The sequence below is a fragment of the Typopeltis vanoorti genome, chromosome 8, assembly GCF_054136105.1.
Source record: "Typopeltis vanoorti isolate ZY-2024b chromosome 8, IOZ_Tvanoo_1.0, whole genome shotgun sequence".
Taxonomy (NCBI): domain Eukaryota; kingdom Metazoa; phylum Arthropoda; class Arachnida; order Uropygi; family Thelyphonidae; genus Typopeltis; species Typopeltis vanoorti.
Genome location: NC_143556.1, coordinates 84430012 through 84450852, shown reverse-complemented (window position 1 = coordinate 84450852; position 20841 = coordinate 84430012). Strand labels below are relative to the sequence as shown.

The 20841-nt window shown below is 35.6% G+C and overlaps 1 protein-coding gene and 1 long non-coding RNA gene across 2 annotated transcripts in view; one reads left to right on the top strand and one right to left on the bottom strand.

Annotated features, from left to right (window-relative positions):
- LOC150104172 (glutamate receptor 1-like) overlaps positions 1-20841 on the top strand; it is a 509694-nt gene that overhangs the window by 136203 nt on the left and 352650 nt on the right. The gene's annotated exons all lie outside the window — the stretch shown is intronic.
- On the bottom strand, positions 12819-15217 carry LOC150104173 (uncharacterized). Its single transcript, XR_016548733.1, has 2 exons — positions 13305-15217; positions 12819-13203 (listed from the first exon to the last, which is right to left on the bottom strand). It is a non-coding gene; the product is annotated as an uncharacterized LOC150104173 (long non-coding RNA).

Below are 20841 nucleotides of genomic sequence, written 5' to 3'. Positions count from 1 at the left end.
CTGTGCCAACTCTCTCCCCAGTTACTAAATTCCTGAAGCGACTTGAAAACGTTTCATGTTTTGTATCTACAACAGTGTATCCATACTATGTAAAATATAATACAAAAATTAATAAATAAAAATAAAATGGTATAAAACAATTCTTTGTCTGTCCCGCGGTATTCATGTATTATAGATTTACAATCTTCTCCGAGTGAGAATGTGACATTAAAAAAAAAAAAGAAAGAAAAATACATAGCGTTGCATTTCTTTTGAAATGAACTTCCAGAAGGTAGCTGTTTAAACAGTATTTTTTTTCTCGTAGTTTTAAATAAAAGAAGTTACTGGCATTTAATAACAGGACTAGTTTGAGCCAATGATAAAACAAAAACCAAAAAAATTATAATTTGTTTTTCTTGAAATTCCTGAGCTTCCTATATTCTACTTTTTTTTATATAAAATTCCTCTTTTTTTAATCAAATAAATTCTTTATAAACACAAGCTTGTTTACAAGAAGTTGACTAAGCAATTTACATCCGGCATTCAAACACAGCAGACTTATTTATCTTCACAGAAAAATGATGTACCTCATAAATCACAGACGAAAGTTAATGTTCGGTGAATAATATCTTAAATGCCTTCCTTTTAGAAGTCCTTCTAATAAATAATCGAGAATTATAAATCGGTTTTAAATTTTGAACACACGACGCAACAAATGTTTTGATTAATCTGTGGCTTTTAGCCAAAGTCCCACAATTTACTACAAATATACATTAGTTATACATCAGAACTAATACTCTAATCTCTGTTTGTAGAGGAAAGCTTGCAGTAAAATTCTAAACTCCATTGTTTAGTCAATTACACTAGATCTTGTTAGAATTACAAAAGCCATCTGCCGAAACGGTTTGTAATATCTAGATTAATCTCGCTGCTTTTCCTAGAAGCCTATTCAATTTTATTACCCTCCCAACGCTCTAGCCAGAAAAGGGAGTACCTTTTGGTAAAGCAATTTTCCTGCTTCTGAATTTACGAGCTAAATTTGTTCTAGTGAATCCCCCTCCCCTCTCTCCAGTTTAGTATTTTATTATCTTGTGACGTCAGTAGCTGAGACAGTGAAAGAATTATTACAGTTCTTTTCGTATTATGCGCAACCACTAGCGGTAAAAGTGATAATAATTGCTACATAAATTCAAAAGAGAGAAGCGCTCATATCCGTAAGGATAATGAAACAAACAAAAAAAGAAACGTTTATTTCAAAAACCTAAATGGAATATGATTCGAATAGAGGAGATACAGAATTTAACAAGGGTTTTTCGTTAGAGGTATGCTCTTATTTTATTAGGCCAGAAAACAGATGGAGATAAAAAAAAAGAAGAAAGATGGAATACTGTACTCCGTAAGCAGAATATATTAAACATCCAAATCTTTCTTTATGTCTTCACGTTAGAAATGAACTCAAAAGATTTTAGAAAATTAAGTGAAGCCGAAAGTTATAACATTAAAATTCTTGAATGATTTATTTTAGGAGATGAAACATGCAAGAGTTTTCACATTCATCTATTGTAAATGAGTGTTTACAATTAAATAAACCATTTTGGAATAAACAAAGTCTTCATCATGATAATCATTCGAACTTAGCAATGGAGATCTTTATTTCTGCAAACAGTAATTTTTCATCTAGGTATTGTATATTTTACTTAACAGTAGTGATACTAAACGACCGAATACTTTATTTTAAAATTTAATAAAAAAAAAAAAGGAGAGGCATTTTTTTTTACAAATTATCAGCTGTTATAAAAACGTATGTTGTATATATGAAACAATAAATAAATAAAATTTTGCCTTGTATGGTTTTCCATCCACTAAAAATCTATGCATTTCAAATATATATATGAAAAGTATGCTATCTCTGTTTAATAAATCCCAGAACAGAAATTTGTATTGCAATGGTGTCTAATTAAAAAGGTTGACAAGAGTATGGCAGACAACTGCTTTAATCTTTGTGGTCCTAACTCTAACTGTTTTTATTGTTTTAAATAAAGTTTGTTTTATGGTTTGCGCAGTTAAAACCCTAAGTTTCCAGCTAAGAAATAGAGAGAGAGAGAGAGAGAGAGAGAGAGAGAGAGAGAGAGAGGATTGCAAGGGCCAAAGACCGACTCAAACGGAAACTACCTGAGGACAAAGGAAAAACAAAAGCCTAGGAAATGTTGGGCGACTGGAATAGAACATACAATATAACGATCTTTCTCTTCTGCCGATGCTTATAGACACTACAATGAAGCTATATAGCACCTCCTGTCTTAAATTTAAGAGAGGAGATGTAAATCTATTTAAGGGTGGAAATGGGCAACGCGTTTTATTTTAAGTTATTTTGAAATACTTTGTTTGACATACAAAGAACGTACAATAAAACGTTCAGCGCTACCGACAGCGTGACGCTAGTGAATGTTTTCATTGCAATGTATAACGTATATAATATATAATTGTAATGAGATAAAATAAAGTTTAATACAGTGTTGTTTAATAATATAATGATGTGAAATATCGTAATCAACCTTTATGATTATGAGAAAAAAGTTCAATTCTAATTTCAAATGAGTCTACTAACAGAATTTAATGAAGCTATTTTTATGCTGAATGAAATGGTTACATTTTGTAGCATGCCTGGAAATATGAAAAGCCCTAAAGTAAACTTCGATGGCTCAGAATTCATGTTTAGTTATAGCAAGGAATTCTGCGTATTTTTTCTCTTTCATTTTTTTAAACATTTTAAATAAGAATTAGGTCAAAAATCACATACGTAACAGGGCATCACGAAAAGGCCTTAGTCTCTGGCAATTGGGGACAAACGTAGATTATCCATTTATTACAATTTAATCCCTAAGCTCTTTGCCCAACAGTGGGATAGAATTGTTAGCACGTGACTGATTTGGACCTCATCATAATTACACATTACTAGCAAACCTACTTAATAATCAGAGAAGTTCAGTAAATGAGCCAGGATTATTGTTCAAAAGTTTACTTACATATTGGTTAATGTTCTTCATTAGAAGAACATTCACATTTTTCCCAGCAGTGTACTTAAAAAAAATTGTTTAATCATTTAATTGACGATGTTAAAAGTTCTGAGCGATCACAACCAACCAAAAGAGTAATTGACAATATTTTTTTTCAACCAAAGAAAACTTGCTTCCAGTCCTTTATATTTCACAATGTTCTTGTGTTAATAGATCTTCACTTTGAATCCTGTTTAAGATGCGTAAAAAATCTTTAGAATAGATTTCCATCAGGAAGTATTTGCAGGTCTAATATGGTGGTGGTGGCAGCATTTTCTCATTTTCAAAATCGAGTATATTCATCCCAGCAAACCGTCTAGCTTACAGTACTTCCCAAACTTATGGATGTTAAGGCCCCCTTGGAAAAATTAAAATATTTCACAGCCCCTATTATTATTATTGTTACGGGAAACTCCAAGGAGTCGACAGACTCATCGAGTGAGGCCCTAACATCATGTCTGGAACAACTATCTGGAACTTCCTCCCCATCACGAAGAAACCCTGGTGCCCATAACTGGGCACAGAAGTCCAGATGGGGTCTTATCAAGGCTCGATACAGAGGAACAACAACTTGCTTCTCTCTGCATGTTAAAGTATTTTTCATTAGCCAAGTGATTTGGTGAGCTGTTTTAGTTACTTTTGCAATGTTCCCCCTAAACTTCAACTCCCTATCCACTAGTACTCCCAAATCCCTGGCCTCATCAATCTCCTGGAGTACGGTTCCACCTATGCGATATACTGCTGCTATTCTTTTCACCCCAAAGTGCATAACCTTACACTTTGCCACATTAAAATTCCCGTATAATTAAACTGACATCCATTTTTCCTAGCCAAGTCCTCCAAACTATCCAAATCATCCTGTAAAATTTTGACATCCTGTGCACTCACAATTGCTCTACCCAACTTTGCATCATCAGCAAACAAGTGAACACTTCCTCTCAAATCCTTTCCAATATCATTGATGAACAAATTGAAAAGCAGTGGTCCAAGAACAGAGCCCTGCGGCACTCCACTAGTCACAAGACGTCTTTTTGACTCCACTCCTGAATAAACCACTCTCTGGTATCTCTCCTTTAACCACCCTCCTATCCATCTTACCAACCCTATATCTATCCCCATCTGCTCCAGTTTACTGATTAGGGTTCCATGTGGTATCCTGTCAAAGGCCTTGGCAAGGTCCAGTAGTATCACTGTAAACCCATTACCCCTATCCAGTTCAGCCGTCACTGTGTTATAAAACGTGAGCAAGTTACTGAGGCATGATCTACCCTTCACAAAACCATGTTGTCCCCCATACAATATCCCATTTTCATCTATCCAATCCTGTATTCTTTTCTTGACTAATTTCTCTAAGACCTTGACAATGATTCCTGATATGCTAATCGGTCGGTAATTTACAACAGCAGTCTTGGAACCACCTTTATGCAGTGGAACTATTTTCCCTTCCTTCCACCCGCTCGGGACTAATCCAGACCTGAGACTCAAATTAAACAAAATGGTCAAGGGTACTGACAATTCTTTAGCTGCTTCTCGTACTACACGAGCTGGTATACCATCCAATCCCACAGATGTATTGACATTGAGGGTATGCAATAGACTACTCACCTCCACTTCATTCACCACAATTCCCTTATAATCTACTGGTTTATTCGTTTCTGAAATGTCACCACCTGGATGATATATTCTTGCAAAGTGCTCACTCAGTAACTCAGCTATCTCAACTGATTCAGTTACCTCCCTACCATCGGCATACTTTAAAATCATTCTGCCATGTACATTTTTCCTTTTACTTGCTACATATCTAAAAAATTGTTTAGGATTCTCTTTAGCCTGCATGGCCAATGTTCTTTCGTAATTCTTTGTTGCTTTTCTTACCACACTCGTCACCCTTCTGGCCTGCGCTTTATACCGTTCATGTGCCTGCCGGTCACCTTTCTCCTTAAATTCCCTTCATAGTTGTTTCTTTTTTTGCAGCTCAAGCTTAATGGTGTTATTCATCCATTTAACCCCTACTTGATTTATTATTCGGACTCTAGGTATACAGTCAGCCATTGCTTCATGCAAGCACTTCTTAACTACCTCCCATGCACTATCAACTTCTAGTCCTTGCAGTTGTACATGCCATGGCACTGAGCCAATCAATCTCCTAAGCTTGTCATACTTTCCAGCCCGATAATTCCACATGTACCCTGTCTTAATTGAAAATTCTACACATTTAGCCACCTCCCAAGTCAAGACCCTATGATTACTCTCACCGATTGGTGGCAATGTGGTCATATTTGTTACAGCCAAATCCTCAGATGTAATTACTAGGTCAAGCACTCTCTGACCCCTAGTATTTTCCATTACATGCTGTCGCAGATAGTTATCCCTTAATAACTGCATAAAATCCAATTCCTTCCTCCCGTGTGTCCTCTCCTCACTCCAATCAATGCGACCATAGTTGAAATCTCCCATAATAATCACCCTCCTTCCACTCATTTCTTCTATTTGCTTGTGCATATTGTCACCACCATCTTTTCCATCACCTGGTCTATAGCAGCACCCAATTGTATATTTAGTTCTGCTAGCTACAATCTCACACCAAATGGCCTCAAATGTGCTCTTTTCTCTATCCTGCAATTCAACTTCTATTCTCCTTGGCTGTAGCTCATCAGCTATCATCAACAATACTCCTCCCCCCATTTTATTCTCTCTGTCATTCCTGAACACACTATACCCATCACATTCAATCCCAATAGCTATATCATCTACAGTCAGCCATGTTTCACTAATACCAATAACCTGTGGTCTGGAAGTGCCAACCATGGCCAAAAACTCTTCCTTCTTGTTCCTAATACTCCTAGTATCCGTGTACATGAATTTAAGACCCCCATTAGCCCCAACCCTACCTTGATGCCTTATATTAACTATCCCACTCTGGTTTGTTGTCCTTATTTGCTCTAGCATATTACATTCATTCTTACATTCAATTGCCTCCCTAAGGACTGTATATCTACTCCCCCCCTTAACAAATCTAGTTTCCCTGAATTTGCACATCCACTACATTCAGCAACATTTTCTCAAGTCTTCTTACACCATAACCATTCAAATGCAAGCCATCCATCTTATATAGATCCTTTCGCCCATCAAACTCACTCCACACGTCCACAAATTTCACACCACTCGCCATACATAACCCACGCATAAAGTCATTCGCAATTATGGCCCTCCTTTTGAACATTTCACTGTCATACCGTGGCAAAAGGCTAATCATTCTAACTCTCTCACTCTTTTCTTTTGCTACCTCAAACAATTCATTCAGGTCTTCTATCATTTCCATTTTATCTCCTTTCAAATCATTCGTACCTGCCACAACAATCATTTCTTTCACCCTTTCCTTTTGCTCTCTAATAGACTCAATTACATCCTTTATGGTCGCACCAGGTTGGTACGATTTTGTCAAATCCTCTACTAACACACCTCGTACTAACGAGTCTCCATACAGCACTCTATCCTTCATTTTGTTCATGTTCACATTCATACGCCTATTTTTCCTGTCATACCTTTTATTATTGGTTGGTTCATTCAGTCGACTTTTGTTCATGCACTCTAGCTGCTGTTTTGCCCTTTCTATCGCACCATTCAACAACGCGATCTCATTCAATGCATCTATCTCATCTTTTTTATTCACTGAGAAACCATTTATACTATCATTCACACTTTCTACATTCCCACTCTCATAATTCTCATGTACAACCTTGCCGTTTCTTGTCATATCGCTATTTTCTTCATTCTGAAGTTTGACTTTTTTCTGATTTTTTTTTCTATCGAAAAAAAAATCGTAATACAGATATATTATTATAATGTTTATTGTATTTATATTCAATACAAAACATATACAGCGAATATCGCAAAAATCAAATTCAAGTATTACATTTTTAGCATCTTCCATACACACTTGACATAGCACACTTAGTCTTGAAACATTTTAAATTTGTTTTCATTATTTCACGTCCCCTCAACAAAGCTAACGGCCCACAGTTTGGGAAGCGCCTAGAAGGCCACACTCAGTTTACTGACAAAATATTCCAATCTAATGTACTTCGATACAAGGTTCAACTGCCACATGTTTATTATTTATTTATTTATTTATTTTATTATATGCAAATGTGACGCCAAACATATTATAGTCTGCAATCTATTACATGTGTGGATACAATAGTCGCTTTACCGTCATAAAATTGTAGAATGTCTTCACCACTCAACAGGGATCTTTAGAAATTCTCTTGAAAAGAACCAATGCAAACTATTTTCATATGATCTTAGAAAAAATATAATAAACACAAAAATGTTTATTATGATGACAAGAAAAATCGAAAAATCTCGCTTTTAAAAAAGCTTCTGAAGATGCTAATATGCAAATCATTGACGCTCTATTTTGTTGAAAAGGATATGGACTTCTCCGGAATTTTTATTTATTTATTCATTTTTATTATTTATTTATTTATTTATTTATTTGAGGGGAAGATATTCTTTACTTGTTTCCTGGCAGGGAAATTTCGTCCTCTTCATCATGCGTGTGTATGTCCATGATAAACTCTTACGTAAGCTAAAACATGTTTCACGATTTGTTTATAATTATCCTTTCTCTAGGAATATCAGGTTTATTTAGATAGCAATATGCTTGAATGAATCAGTATTCTCGAACGTGAACAAATCTAATTTTATATTTTTCTTGGCAAAAAAAAAAAAAGTTTATGCAGAATTTGCTAGTTGAGTTTTAAATTCGCTCATCGTAGGCTATGATTGTCAGGCTTCTTTGCTCAGACTACCTTTTGTATACACGGTCTTCAGTGTCCCAACTTAAAATGCAGTGGTTTTATTAGGCATGTTTGGACTACTTCTCTGCCGGGACATCCGGTTGTCAATACGGTTTCAATCATGTTCGCATCCCATGGGAAAGAATAACCTCCTTGGAACGAACTCAATCAACTCCCGGAAACAAGGTGTTCTGATCCTTGCCTATTTTGTTGTCATCGCTTTGTAACGATTCTCTCTCTCTCTCTCTCTCTCTTTCAGTTACCAGATGTAAAGGCTTTAAAAAAGTAGCAGTATATAGAACCCTGTTCTTGAGGTATAGGAATTTATTTAATTTTTATTTATTAAATTGTAAAATTAGAAATTAAATCAAAACAATTCAGCTCTTAAGAGTAGAAACTAAATCTAATAAATTCAATCCTAAAATCAAAATTAAAAAAAAAACGTTCAAAATGAAGAATCGGAAAGCACGTCTTTGGATTATTTCATTCAGATTTTTTTTTTAAATAGAATCACAAAAATTAGCAGTATTGAACATTCTGTAAAAATAGATATCTGTCTAGTGTAACAGTGTAATTTGAATATGAAATGATTTGCAATTGGTATGATACGCACAGGACTTTTTTCCAGAATTTTGTACAAATAACAACTTTCCCATAGTTACAATTTGCGTTTTGTGACATAAAACTAGAGACATACATATATATATAGCAAATAGCATCGCTAGTTTGATTGAGAAAGATGAATGTGGCATTTGCTTTAGTGTTTGCATGTCAGTGATAAACGGTTCTTATAAATAAAAACGTACAGTAAGTAAATACTACTATATTATTGGAAATAACATAAAGATTAAAAATATACAATAAGGGTGTGAAATGTGGCTTAAATTTATAAAGATTAAAGCTTTAAAGTAATGTGATTGGGGGGGGGGATCTTAATAATTGCAGATTTACTTAACTCTGAATATGGAATTACAGTTAGTTTCTCAGCTATCTTCTTATTCAAAAGTTAGTTCATTTGACTAATATTTCCGTACAACGACCACATGGGAGAGTTGTTGATATGTATGTAAATGCATATTATATATGACAATTCTATGAGTGCAGATTATGTAAGTCGGGCAAATCTTTCGACGTAATCTCCAATGATGAGATTAAAGTATACAGAAATGACATCGTGATACAATGTTACTAATGATATAGAGATTAATCTGTCATACTTTAACAGTAGTAATGTATGACAGACTCTTAAATTTTGGAAAGAAAAAAACAAGCAACGAAATCATGTTAAAAAACTCAAAAACAGTAAATCAATCGTAAAAACGAAATTTAAAATAAACTTAATAGACTTAAATAAGAGTCATTAAGTTAATATGTACATGAAAAAAAAAAGAATTAGAGTATTTCATGATTGTTACAGAACACAATAAACAATTCTAAGAACCCGTGCATTTTAACTTATGAACGATGAAAAATTATTACTCAGTCTTTGACGTGTACTCGTTGAATTCTAATGAATGTTTGTATTACACTAAACGAAAGATGGTTTTTTTTTCTTGTTTGCCTAAGTGATTTATCGTTTTGTCTGTTTTCCTACAGCTTTCAAACAAGAAATTTCTTTTTCATATATTATAAAGAAAAAATTTATCAAAAAAATAGAACAAAAAAGTAATTAAAGAATCTGTAAAATTCAAAAGTTTCTGTAATACCTAAAAGTTCTTTTCCCGCGAAGGAGATTAATCTAATGTACTATTTTTTAAATGTAGTTTTTCATCCTTCTTGAATAATTCCGAACGGGTAGATATAATTCGCTTTGAAAATTCCCTACTTATTGAACTTTCTTTAACTAGTTTTAATATCTAAATTTAGAAATACGCTTGTTATACATAAGAACTAAAGTTTCTTCTTTATTAATTTTGAAAATTAATAGCAAGCACTATATCTTTAGAGAATGAGGAGGACTCTTCATTCTACCCATTTTAGAATTTGAATTAGATTTGCATGCTGTTCGATATAATGACGATATCCCCATATCTATAAAGATTCGTTCTTTAATTTGCTGCCTTTGCCCATAGCTGTTAGTTGCTTATTGTTCAACGAAAATAATATCAACTACAGTTTACACTATTTTTATTGAATAATTGGGGAGCGTTGTACAAAACATTGTTTCCTTCTACTCCTAATGCAAACCATACGTTGATTCATTTGTGTTGATCAAAGTTCGATTCAATTTAAACTATGAACTAATTCATGTTACTACTGATTTATTTAGTTTACAATGGCGATGGCTCTTTCGAACAATTAATCAACAATTCACCGTCGGAAAAGAGCCATAGCATATTATTCTATTCATAAATCCGTGAGTTATCTGTATCACTTCTCAAAGTGGATCGGTGCTAATTTCTATCACAGCTAAAAGTAGATCTTGTCTAACGTAAATAATAGATAGCTTTCAATAATGATTGTATTGTCTATTTTCTTCTCTCTCTCTTTCGCACACTGTAGTCTTCATAGTTGATTCGGGCGCACTGTCTACACTTCAATTTGAAAAATAGAAATACTACAAATATAGTATCCTATTAACATTCTTATCATGAATAATCCACTCGGAGATCATCCTTGCTTAAAATATCTTCCAGCTATGTTACACAGGTCATTCATTTATCCTTCTTCATTTATGTTGTAGGAATGATTTACGTATTGGATATTTATGTACTTCTACTTTATTCAGAAGTATAAATAACCGGGCATCATTCTCGTTATACAAGGATTTAGTGCCTATTATTATAAAATTAAATATTAAACATATTCTCAATTCATTCGAATAGTGATAAAAAAAACGAATACAAAAACTCGATCAATAATTGACATTTTTTGAGGCAAGTTAACATCTTTTTGATTTTTGAGAAAGAGAACAAAAAAGACAGCTGTTTGGTTATTAAAAAAATATAATAAATAAATAAAACAGCTGTCTTTATTTTATGTAACACCGCTTTAATAGTAATTCTTCTAAAGACGCCCGCGTAGAGGCTCAAAGCAACTTCAATGTGAAAGCTAACATGTGTGCAGAAATTGCATTCAGTGAGAAACTATATGACCCCTTCCGGCCATTTTAAATATATAGTTCTCGGCATGCCTATTTCTTTCATGTAGCTGAAAGGCATTGGCAGCTGAATCGATAAATTGCCAGTAAATAAACCTAATAATTAAATTATCTGGTTAGTTCATGTTGACGTTACGTAATTTCCAAGTGCATAAACCCAGCAATGGCGTCTCCTACTGTATGACGAACTACACTGAACAATTTTCTATTACACTATCAGCGATTGAGATATAGAGTATAGCTCGTTTCTCAGATTATTCGCAGATAATCACATCCAGAGACATGTCCCCATAAAAGAGAGTTTCATATATTTCTAACACTCCATATTTAAAGCATTACTTCTTTAAAAAAATAATACATAAATAAATAAAATGCACAGTTAAAATACGTTAAAATAAATATATGGAATTAAAAAAAATCGTTTGGATTATGGAATATTACTGGAAATATAGCAAAAAAATTTAGGCACTAAGAAAGGATTTCAGCTAGATCACAGTTTGTTTTTAAGTTCCTCATTTATACACTATTTCCTTAAATAAATAAGGTGTATATTTATAAATATTTTATTTTTCAAATATCATACTCTCCCCGTGTGGCGGTTGGAATAAGAATAGAGCTACTGTAACCCATGCATGTCGTAAGAGGCGACTAAAATGGGATGAGTTTCGAAAGTTTCGCTCTCTTAGGTTTTTTCCGGAATTTTGCTCCCGGTGAGGGAGGGGGGGGGGCTTGATTTCGGGGATTTGCCCTGAGAGAGCATCTTGAGTTCTGGGAGTTGTCTCCGGGGTGGCCCGCGATGGGCTTTGTCCGTGGATACTTTTCCCTGGAATATGAGCGCTTCTGCTCGGTGGTGGGGGGCCCCGTCACTGAGTGGAAGCAATGCTGAGTTGGACGATCTTTCGGCCACTATGAAGTGGTCTAGGGATCGTCTTAATTTTTACAGACGACTTTACTTAGTTAGTAGCCCATGCATGTCGTACGAGGCGACTAAAATGGGTACCCAAGGAGGGTAATGGATGGCAATGCTGTAGCCAATAAAGTTTTAACTGAGACTCGGCTATTGTTGTTACCCTCCTGCCATGATCAGAACTAATAGCTCAATAACTTACATTGTCCTCTACAGATAACGTGGAATATGAAAAGCATTCTTGCTTCGCCCATCTAGCCACAAAAAAAAAAACATACTCGAGTCCAATCACTTAATGTAAGATCCAGGATAACGGATGACAATTCTGTAGCCAATAAAGTTTTAACTGAGGCTCAGCTATTGCCGTTACCCAGCCATGACTAGAGCTTTAACTCAATAACAGCCCATCCACAGATTTTCTTCAATCAGATGGAGGGATAAAGAGTCAAGGACTGTCCATCTCCCTTCCCTCCCCAAAAAAAAGAAAAAAAAAAAAGAAAAAATACCACACTCACCCCATGTGGTGGCCGGGATAAGAGTAGCCCCTCTGTAGCCCATGCATGTCGTACCAGGCGACTAAAACGGGTACCCAGGGAGAGTAATGTATGGCAATGCTGTAGCCAATGAAGTTTTAACTGAGGCTCGGCTATTGCTGTTAACCTCCTGCCATGATCAGAGCTTATAGCACTATATTACTCCGTCCATAGATTTTCTTATACAGATAACAGGAAATATGAAAAGCATTCTTACTTCACCCATTCAGCCAAAAAAAATAATAATAATAAAATACCATACATCCTTTTTCAAATACCGAAAAGTGCATAAATATCCTAATCACGAAAGTAGCAAATGTACATATAGCAATAAGTATAATCTATAAGTAATGATATTATAAAAATATAACGAGGAATATAATAATAATAATACAATAATCATAATAATAAGAAATATAAAAAAACACGTCCAAAGTTAGAGTTATTTAAAAAAATTTTAATTTTGAAAAATAAATATTTAACTGTGATTCCATTTTTCTTGGAGCATAATATGCTATTTCAATGCACTGTTCATTTCGTTATAATCAGAATGCAAAAACAGTAATAATAATAGTTTAGTTCTGTTCTTTTGTTCCTGATAATCCTATTCGTTACGTACTTTATCCAGTTAGTCCATCTCTTCTGAACTGTTTGCTGGCAATCAAGTAATAAAAGCTGGAGATACTTGGAGAGCAGCGAATTTTGGGTCGTAAAGGTCGGCTTTAGCAGTTATATTACTTCTAGTAGCCGTTGTCGTTGACCAGCAATAGGAGACGTGCTTTTTAATTAAAAGAGGAAAAAAGTCCCTAGGTGCAGTTGATGTATTCTGAAGAAAAAGTAAAAGATTTTTCATTAAGGATGATTGTCCCTTATTAAATTAAAATGATTGAAGCAGGCTACATAAAGTGCATCAGTATGCATACTTACATGCAGTTATTTGAGAGACCTTTTTTAATCCAAATTTACCAGCGATCTCATAAGTTCTTATATCATTTTCAAAGTCATAAGTATCTTTCTATATAAAATATAGATGGATCTGTAATACTCTCAATAATAATAATGTCATATTTTTGTTTTCAGGTAAAATTTCAGATTATATGCAAGAAATTCAACTACAGAAAAAGTTTTAATAAATGCGAATATTTTTCTTCAAATACCACAAAGGAGATGCAATGATTGATTGATTGAAATAAATTGTCCGGTTGGTGACGATGCACTTTAATTGATGGCAATGCTGTAGCCAATGAAGTTCTAACTGAGGCTACAGCATTGGTTACAGTCTAACTGAAGTTAGACTGTAGCCAATGCTGTATGAATTGGCTATAGCCATAGCAGTAGCCAATGCCTCAGTTAGAATGAAGTTCTAACTGAGGCTCGGCTATTGCTGTTGCCCTCCTGCCATGATCAGAGCTTTAATAGCTCAATAACACCTTATCCATACACTGTCCTCTACAGATAACGGGGAAGATAAAAAGCATTCTCGCTTCGCCCCTTTAAGCCAGTCCTTATTATATAAGTTATAAGTAAAATAAATTGTCCATTTAGGTGGTTACATACTTTCAGCAACGAAAATATGTATGTTTCTTTCTTGAACACTTTAGGATTTTAGAATCCCAAAATAATAATAATAATGATGATAATAATAATGATGATAAAGAAATAAGAAATGCAATGATTTTTGCGTTGTATTAACTTCCAGCATACTAATACTAAGCCCACCGTTAAAAAATCGTAAATACGTATTACAGAGAGAGAAAGAGAGAATATTATCTTTCTGTTTGGAACATAGTTGAACAACCTTAAAACTTTTAATGTAATATCTCTGAACACAAATATTCCTTAAGATATTTGACAAACGTTAATTTCCTATGAGAATAGTGCGTCTTCTTACAATTAAATTTTCGTAAAAATAAATAAATAAATAAAAATAAACAAATACAGAATAGATTAATTTATGTTTTATAAAATGTCATTCTGTATCATCTTTAAGAAATACATTATCTAGAAGCACATCAAAGCAAAATTATTTTTTGGCCAGTTATGAAACCTGAACAGTTTTATCATCTTTTCCGATGCATACCTTCCAGATATTTTTTTTTCTGTTGTGTTCTTTAATCACAAAGATTTTGCTTATTTGTTGTGTAAAAGTTTTCATAAAAATTTTTGCAAATAGTAAGGCGTATGAATTTGGATTATTTCTGCTATTAAGGAAAATTATTGCACAAATTCAAATACCTCAGCTAAAATTATTTTCTTGGAGAAAATGGTTTCACGTTAAACAGTCACCTTCTTTTGTGATATTATTTCACGAAAATATGAGAAGGAAGGAATTCACACGAGATTTAGTAAACTGAAACGAATTATCGATTTTGCTCATCAAGTCACATACCATGGAGAAACATTTAAGAAGAACTCTCATGAAAGAAGCAAGCAAATCTAAATATCTCGCCATGTTACGTATCCAGTGGCACAGCATTTCCGAGTAAGAAAAATAATTGCATCAAAAGAATACGAAGAACCTTTGAGACAACTTTTTATATAACATGATGTCTTGGTACTAAATATTTGCTACGCCCTATATCAGCGAAGAAAAGCAGGAGTTGATGCAAATATTAAGAGTTCATTTTTAGTGCAAGGTCAATTGGGCCTGTCAGAAGTGATAGCAAAACAGTTAACTAAAATAAATCTGAACTTCAGAAGTCATCACTTTAGATTTATATATATATATATATATGACTACTACTATTAACTCGGGGTTGGGATATGTTCATTTTTAATATTAACTGACTTAAAACCCGAACTGACTTAAAACCCGAGAATTATAACAAAATGAGATTTATTTGAAAACGCAACATGTTTCGTCGAGATTGACTTCATCAGGCGTTAAGAACATAGAAAGATATTAAAAGACACTGAAAATAACATTGAGACACTCTAAAGCTATACAATTATAAAGTTCTATTGTTGTACGCACAAGTGTACAACAAGAGAACTTTAACTTGGACTATAGCTCAAGTTCCTAATAACTGTAATTCACAGTCGAATATTATGACTTTATAATTGTATAGCTTTAGAGTGTCTCAATGTTATTTTCAGTGTTTTTTAATAGCTTTCTATGTTCTTAACGCCTGATGAAGTCAATCTCGAGGAAACATGTTGCGTTTTCAAATAAATTTCATTTTGTTATAATTCTTGGGTTTTAAGTCAGTTAATATTAAAAATGAATATATAAATATATATAAGGGTTACCAAGTAATTTTATAAACATGGTTATTTTACTCCTAATCCCAAGTAAGCAAACAGTTAAGTTTGCGCCTGAACGTAGTTCAAGTCTAAAGGTGGTGCAATACCAGGGCAACTCATTGTAAAGGTGGGTAAAGATCTGATCACTATTCTTAGTATTTTCCATAATGTAAAGCACATCTCACTAAGAGATGTATACTGCAATACATTATGGGTGGGGTCACTACCCAGACCAGTTTCAATCTTTTTTGAGGTCTCCTCAGTGAGTAGCTAGACTCAAAATACCAAGGTTAACATGACATCATTGGCAGAAGGGTGAAGCAAGATGATTTTATTCCCCGTTGTCTGATAGGGAGGATGATTTGAAGGAAAGATTTATGAGCTGTGAGCTCGCCCTGGGGATGCACGGAGATTAGTCATTGTTGCAAGTGTTCAGGATGGCTTTTGGCATCATGTATTTAAAGAGGTCGGTTTCATTATAGTTAGCTGCCTGTTTAACTAGATCGTTGGGGTGTGTAGAGATCTTTGAGAAGAATTTTTCCGCTGTAGTTAGTAGGAAGGAGTAGATATAAGGGATGTTTGTATCTCTATGCACTTGGACGTTCCTTACAAACCACGGTGCATCCAAGATCATGCGCAAACACTTATTTTGCACTCTCTGTAGCCTGAGGATGTTGGTGTTGGATGTGTGGCTCCAGGCTGGAGATGCATATGTCACTATGGGGCGGATCGTCAGCAGTAGAATACCAAGGTTTTAGTAATACAGAGCCTTATCAATTTTACCTATACAAGTTGCTACAAGGTGTTTTTATTTTGAATAAGAATCTCTGTAGGAGATATAGATGTAAATAAGTTTTTTTTTTTACCTTGGGTAATGTATATTAGATTATACATTACCCAAGGTAAAAAAACTTATTTATGTATATATATGTGTGTGTGTATGTGTGTGTGTGTGTATGTGTGTGTGTGTGTGTGTGTGTAAATCAGCGTGACCGAATATCCCGGAGAAATGCAATGCGCTTGCATATATATGGAGGAACAAAAATAAATAATTTAGATTATAGAATAATACTAATCTTTTGCATCATGGAATAATGTTATTCCATGATTCAAAAAATGTAAATAAGGCAATTATAATCTTAATAGAAATATGGATATACCTTATGAATTAAGAAACTTGAATTAATCAAATTTGTTTGAGTTCCTCACTTCTAAACCATTTATTAAATAAAGTAAGAATCATATAAATTATATAATCTAGTTATCACACCAATCCAGGGAATTAATCGACCGTGAGATGCGGTGATTAATACCCTTGGAGGGTAATGGATGGCAATGCTGTACCAATGAAGTCTAACTGAGGCTCGGCTGTTGCTGCAACCCCCCCCTGGGGCACATAGATTCGAGAGTTTGAGTTCGCTCTCTTCAGGTTTTTGCCTTAAGGAAGCAATTTGTGTCTCCGGGGTAAGTGTTCTCCGGTACGGCCCGCTGAGGGGCTTTGTCGGTGAATGCTTTTCTTCAGAATATGAGCGGTTCTGCTCGGTGGTGGCGTGTGGGTTGGAGGCCATCACTGAGTGGAGCCAACGCTGAGATGGACGGTCTTTCGCCCACGATTGAGTGGCCTAGGGATCGTCCGAATTTTTAGAGACGGCTTTACCTTTACATATGGCAGTGCTGTAGCCAATGAAACTCTAACTGAGGCGCGGCTATTGCTGTTACCCTCCTGCCATGATCAGAGCTTTAATAGCTCAATAACACCCTATCCCTACACTGTCCTCTACAGATAACGGGGAAGATGAAAAGCATTCTTGCTTCGCCCCTTTAAACCAGTCCTTATAAGGATAAGGACCAATCCAGAGATTAAAAGTGATGGCGGCTCGCGTGTTAGTGTTTCGTATAGTGTATTATTGATGGTGAATTTGACTGATATGTTTTTAGCGATTTATGCTTATTCATTAGTAATAGCAGTTAATTGCTTTCTGCCATAAACAGACACTTTATTTTTTCCATAGTGGTTTATCCAGGTAAGTCAATTGAATTTACAAGGGCGATACGCTAGGCCTACTGCCGCTAGTATCGCCATTGTTTTATATCGTGACATTTTATTGCTGGTAGACACTCCTTAGTGTGTCTACGGGATTTGCTAGTGGACCCTCAAAAGTCCACATGATTATCTTTACCTGCTCGGAACACCTGAGAGATCTCTACTCTTTCTCCATCTGTGTCTTAACACATTTCTAAACTATTGTCATGCAAAACTTCTGAATGAGGCCAAATTCGAGAAGGTATACCTGGAATTCCTCAGACTAGGAAAGCTGCTGAGTGATAATTGGCCAGGAAAAGTCAAACTCTTTGACACATTCTCCCTACAGCAGTCACAGAGGACAATATGGATGACATAAGTGAAGAGGCTATAACTCTGACGCAATCAGATTTTGCACAATCCCCAAATATGGAAGATGCTACATCCCAAGACAGCAGTTATCATACCTTGGAAACAGATACAGAGTTCCAATTGGTCAAAAAAGAAGAGGAAAATCACCAATGTTGGAGAACCCAAAACAACAGGGGTAGAAGCACTCAATGGTCCTAAAGAAAAGATACCACCAGTCATATTAAGGGTAAGGAAAAATGGATCCCTGTCTCATCAGCCCTCAGAGAACAAAACATCTCATTCTCATGGGCTAAAAAACTCAGATGAGGGAGTTAAAATACAACCCACTACTGTCTCGGATTACAGACAGATGACCAGATTTATGGACAATGCTGACGTCCCATATCACACCTTCACTTTACCAGCGAAAAAATCCTGAAAGTAGTTCTACGTGGGATAGCTGAAGGTATCACTCCTGAAGATGTGACCACTGATCTCTCCAGACAGGGCCTGTCCCCAGTGAAAGTGAGCAGAATGCTCATATCATATAAAAGACCAATGCCTTTGGTGCTGGTGGAAATAAACAACACACAAAAGTAGATCTATGAACTGACTGTAGTATGCGGTCTCAAAATTTCAACTGAGCCTCTTATGTAAAGAGTATCTGCAGGTCAGTGTCATAGATGCCAAAGGTTTGGACATGCCCAAAAATTATGTAAGGCAGCGAGGGAACACCAGACCATCACATGCACCAAAATACGCAGAACTCCAGCATGCTGTGCAAACTGCAGAGGACCTCACCCTGCCAACTACAAAGAATGCCTTTCCAATCCAAAAAATCGAGTATCAACAAAAGTCAATATTGCTCCTCCACGTAACAACGTTTTAAGCAACCAAACAAATCGTCCTCCAGTCCGAAACACCTTGCCTTCTACCTCACAGGAAGGAACAACCATGACCAAAACATATGCTGAGGCTGTAAGAACTAAGCCTCCTTCATCTCTCGAGCTAGAAAGCTCCAACATAACATCCGTTTTAACAGCCTCACTTGCCACTATGCTGCAAGTATTCGGCAAGACATGCCCCTCAACATCTTCCAGAAAGAGATTCCTGCAAGGCACTCAAAACATTATAACAGCCATCTGTCTGGAGTAATAAATTCAAACCAAAAGCTCTTAAGATAATCGATGGAATACAAATGGATTGATGAACAAGATTTTGGAACTTCAAGAATTTTCACCTCGTCTCAATGCTGATATCATCTTGATTGGTGAAACACACCTAAGACCAGCTAATAACCCAAAAATCCGTGGATACACTATGTACAGAAACGACAGAATTGGCACAAGAGATGGAGGCACAGCCATATATATTAAGAGTTATTTGAATCATAACACAATAGACAAGCCCAAAACAGTAAACCTGGAGGTGACCGGTGTGGAGGTACATACCTTCAATGCTGGAAGTCTCAAGATCTATGCTGCTAATAACCCTCCAAGCATTCCTCTTCTGACAACAGATCTGGACTCCATACTTGGTCCAAATGACTCCATAATAATAGCAGGAGATTTCAACTCAGAACACACAGCTTGGTGCAGCTCATCAACTAACACCAAAAGCCACACACTTTTCGACTATGCAATGCTCAACTCTGTTGTTGTGGCCGGCCCTACCGAGCCCACCCACTTCAGACCTTCGGGTGGCTCGGATGTGCTGGACATTGTCATCTTTAAAAATTTAAGATACCAATTCAAATTGGAATCAGACAACGAAATACCTTCTGACCACAGTCCCATAGTGCTTAATCTAGGTTCATCAGATCAATTCTCTCCTCTCCACACATTCGTACCATGGGACAAGTTAGCAAAGGTTCTTCCCGATCATATTGGTCTGGTGCCCAATATCAGTAAAAAGGAAGAGATTGACACAGCAATAAATAACTTAACCATACAAATTCAGAAAGCAATAGAATCAGTCAGGCAATCCACTGTCTTCCACCCAACCAATCGTATCCCTAAAGAAATCATGGATCTAATCAGAGCAAAAAATAGCGCCAGGAAGAGATACCACAATACCAGAGCCACCACAAGATAAAACAGTATTGAACAATCTAAACAGGCAGGTCCGAGAAGCTCTTCAAAAACACAGAAACCATCAATGGGAAACCAAACTGGCTAACATCAATACCGAAGATCATTCTGTATGGAAATTCTTAAGAGCAATCCGCACCAAAAACCAACTCATACCCCTATACAAACCAAGAAAGGGACAGTTCACAAAGATGAATAGATAGCCGAAGCACTAGTAGATAACCTAGAATCTCAGTGCAATCCATCTTATACAAATCTAAATATCAACCTTATGTACAAGATTCATCGTCATGTTAGGACAACCTTAAGACAAAACACTGTTAACTCCGAACATATCACTCCTACAAATCCGGCAGAAATGATAAATATCATCTCTCATCTAAACAATAAAAAAACTCCAGGATCGGATGGCATAACTAACAAAATAGTAAAACTACTTCCAAGAAAGGCCATAATCCATCTCGTCAACATTACAAATGCCATCTTTAGATTCCAGCATTTTCCTACTACTTGGAAAACAGCCACAATCATACCACTGAAGAAGCCAGGAAAAAATTCTCGCCTTCCCGAAAGCTACAGACCCATAAGCCTATTGTCCAGCTTCGGAAAGGTGACAGAGAAAGTAATCCTCTCAAGATTCCAAGCAGAAACAGATAAGTTAGGAATTTTGCCTAATGAACAGTTCGGCTTCCGTAGGGCCCATATTACAGCTCAACAAGTGCACCGGCTGGTAGAAATCATTACTAAAGGTTTCAAC